Genomic DNA, 4,293 nt, shown 5'->3' with positions numbered 1-4,293 from the left:
TTACAAGTGTAATTAGACCCCTAATCCAAAAAGAAGTAAAAACAAAACATAGGAGATAAAGGTCAATGCCACCATCACCCAGCAACCTGAGAGTTTCTCTAAGGCAGCCACAACTTGACATGGTAGTGATAACCACCACATAAGCCACTCCCTTTTTTGTCCACCTTACAAGACAGGCAGAATCTAAATGGGTCCCTGGGAAACAAAGTGGAATGCCTCGTCAACTAAGATGTAAAATGAAATTCCTCCTGAAGGTGAATTCTTGTAACCCAAATGAGCTACACGTGGGGGGAGGGGAGAAGGTGCAAGTGGAGGTTGGAGACCACTTTGGAATGTGTGAAGTCACAGTGGTAAGAGCTGGTGGGGGAGAGGGAAGAGGAAGGGCTTCACGGAGGGAATCAGCGCTGACTGGCGAGGGTTTTTTTAATCAGCAAAGCTGTAGCTCAGCCAGTGACCTCTGTAAAGGAAAGGCTAATCCTGAAGAAAACGTGACCCTTACAGTAAAGCTTGCAGGACCCCCACCCCTACCCCCACACATGCAGTCCCCAAAAGAGATCTGATCCCACTTACTAAAGGGGATGGTGAGCACCTATGGCACCGTGGCTTGGAAGGGGCTGCAGGGTTGAGCCAGGAGTCTAGAAGGGCCACGGGTGAGGCTTGGTTTGTTCCACTGAACAATCACCCTACCACTGGCCCTGGCTCCTGATCAGCCCAAGACTCGTCCCTGGAGGGGAGGGCTGGCAATTGGCACATTTACCAACCAAAGCCTCCTTCATAACCAGAGGCAGATCCTCGAGGAGAATGTGGGGGCTTCAGGGTGGATCCCACTCATCCAGAAGCACAGCTTGGCAGCCCACACTTGGCCATCTCCCCCTTCCTAGTGGCTCATGCTGGCATGTCACACCCGGGCAACGATGTCACAGCAGTGGTCCCACAGCCGCCTACAGGTGTTTCCATTTTCTATTTTGCATCTACACAACTCAGCACTTGAAAACCAGCACTTCCCTGGGGGCCTTAGCCTCTGGATCCCCAGCATTAGCTCTGGGATCTCCGAGCTCTGTGCTTCCCCAACTATCTGTGAGGTCCCCTTGTGGTGCAGCTTGCTTCTGTCCCCATAGCACAACTCCTCTGCAATATGGAATAAGAAAACGCATAACTCCTCTTCAATGTTTTATTAGGTCCAATACACAAAACCCCTCTGTCAGACACCTACAAAGTAGCCCTGTCCTGCCTCCCCAAGCTCAAGGGTCAGCCTGTAGAACCTGGGTGTGAGATCACCCCACTCAGGCCAACCCCAGCCTCCGTGCGGTAGAGAAGTGACCCTCAGGTTAAAGGATGCCTAGAAGGTGGTCCAAGATTGGTGAGTGACTTGGTCACTCTTCATTTCTAAGAGGAGTAAGATGGTCCAGCAGGTAAAGGCACTGGTTCCAGGGGGCAGAACCTGAACCAGAAGTCTTTAGAAATGGGTCTCTGGTTAGAGCACCATTTCCAAAGCAACCCTTAGACTGTGGTCTTCCCTCGCCCACTCTCCATTTCTGGATGAAGACTGGAGGGTGGATAAACATACGTTGGAGAAAACATAGACTCTTCCACAAATGATTCTGGAAAAACTGGAAATCTATATGTAACAAAATGAAATTAGGCCCCTATCTCTCACGCTGCACAAAACTCAAAGTGGATCAAGGACCTAGGCACTAGGCGAGAAACCCTGCACCTACAAGAAGAAAAAGTAGGCCCAATTCTCCATCATGTCAGCTTAGGAACCAAATTCCTAAAGTGCAAAACTCCTAAAGTACAAGAAGTAAAATCAAGAATCAATACATGGGATGGAATCAAACTAAAAAGTTTCTTCATAGCAAAGAAAATAATCAAGAACATGAAGAGAGAGCCTACAGAATGGGAAAATCTTTGCCACTCAAAAAACTTAATACCAAAAAGAAAACCCAATCAATAAATGCACAAAGGAACTGAACAGACGTTTCACAGAAGAAATATGACCAGTCAACAAATACAGGGAAAAAATATTCATCATCCCTAGCAATCAGAGAAATGCAAATTAAAACTACACTGAGATTTCATTTCTCTTCAGTCAGAATGGTAATTATCAAAAATACAACAATATTTAAAAGTAAACAATGAATATTGTTTAAATAAAAGTAACAAGAAATATTGGCGAGGATGTGGGGAAAAGGGCACACTCATACATTGCTGATGGGACTGCAAATTGATGCAAACACTCTGAAAAGCAGTATGGAGATTCCTTGGAAAATTTGGAATAGAACCAACATTTGACCCAGTTATCCCACTCCTCAGCATATACCCAAAGGATTTAAAATCAGCCTTCCATAGTGATGCAGCCACATCAATGTTTATAGTAGCTCAATTCACAATAACTAAGCTATGGAACCAACTTAGGTGCCCTTCAATAGATGAATGGATAAAGAAAATATGGTATATATACCAATGGAATATTACTCAGCCATAAAAAAAGAATGAAATTATGGCATTTGCAGGTAAATGGATGGAACTGAAAAATATCATGCTAAGTGAAATAAGCCAATCCCAAACCCCAAAGCCAGATATTCTCTCTGCTATATAGATGCTGACTCACAATAGGCTGGGGTTGGGGGGTGGGGGTGGGGATTCACCAGACTGGATAGAGGGAATGAAGGGAAAAGAGTGGGGATGGGAATGGGAGAGACAGTGGAATGAATCAGACATAACTTTCTTAGTTCATATATGAGTACACAACCAGTGTAACTCCACATCATGTACAACCAAATAAACGGGGAGTAATTCTCCATATATGTATAATATGTCAAGATACATTCTACTGTCATGTATAACTAAAAAGAACAAATTTTAAAAATTAAATGCAAAAAAAAAAAAAAGGAAGGCAGCTTCTCTGTGGATGTGTCTGTTTCTGTCCGTCCAACCCTTTGGGACACAGGTATGTGAAGTGGGAAATGTGGCTGTCGGGGAACTGAGAAGCTTTGGCAAAACTTAAACATGACACCTCGGCTGTGGTCGAGGAGCCCCACTGGAACAGATGCAGGTTCACAGTGTCCTGCCAGCGTCCTGCCAGCCTCCTTCACGGGGCTCTTGTCCCCAGACATTGACTTCTCTGTGATGTCAACCTGAGAATTTCCTCTGTGGAATGTTTTCCACTCTTCAGTGGTTTCTACTTCAATTTTTAAAACCAGTGGAGAAACATTTGGCAACCTTACAAAGCTTGTACTTCATATAAAAAAACAGACCTTTGTGTTTACGTTTGACTTAGAGTACATGCTTTTAAATAGCCTGTTGCCGAGTTTTCTGAGGTTCTGTTTAAGGTCCAATCCAGAAGAAACAAAATCCAAGCCTTGGTGAGTGAATTGCTCCCACCAGGGCTGTTGGAACTTGAGACAGCTAGTTAACCCTCCTGTGGGAACCACAGCCACACCGAGTGTCCCTGTATTGGCTCCAATGTCCTGGGGAGATATTTCCAGTATTTTGGTGCCATGAAACTCTTTACAGTTTCAATTAAGTAAGGTCAGATGAATCTACAAACCCCCAAATCAAATCTCTCCAGTTGGATCTCACCACTTTGCTTTCGGGTTCGTTTATCCCCGATCTGATCGACATTCATTTCCTGTACCTGAGCCTCTTTTATCATTGGCCTGGGACTCTGTTATTCATCTCAGATGGAATATGTACAAAGACAGCAGCACACTGTGTATGAGAGAATAAAATGCACATAGGACAAGCAAATCATCTGGGTGTGACCCAGTCTTGCAGCTTTGGGGGCCACAGGATGGCCTGCATCATCCCTCCCCCAATCCTAAGCAGCACAACATGAATTGAGTTATTATCTATTATGCTGGGAAAAGGAAGGAAGTCCCCAAGTCCTTGCATAGGAGCCCAAGGCTGGTCCCTCCACAGAGAGGCCTAAAGGTGGGCAGAATCCCTTGGTACCTGGCCACAGGCCAAGGACTGTGACAAAGCATCTGGGCCCACCTAGGTCCCTAAGCTTTCTGGAACAGAATTCCCTTTAAAAAAAATTTAAATTCTTTTTTAAAAAATTATTTATGTATTCTAATTTGTTATACATGATAGCAGAATGCATTTCAATTCATAGTTCACATGTGGAGCACAATTTTTCATGTCTCTGGTTGTACACAAAATAGAGTCACATTGTGTCTTCATACATGTACTTAGGGTAAGGATGTCCATCCCATTCCACCATCTTTCCTACCCCCATGTCCCCTCTCTTCCCATCCCTCCCCTTTACTCTCTCTAAAGTTCCTCCATTCC

This window comes from Marmota flaviventris, chromosome 2 (assembly GCF_047511675.1).
Source record: "Marmota flaviventris isolate mMarFla1 chromosome 2, mMarFla1.hap1, whole genome shotgun sequence".
NCBI classification, from domain to species: domain Eukaryota; kingdom Metazoa; phylum Chordata; class Mammalia; order Rodentia; family Sciuridae; genus Marmota; species Marmota flaviventris.
The sequence above is the reverse complement of the archived record's forward strand: the minus strand, read 5'-3'. Positions refer to the sequence as shown.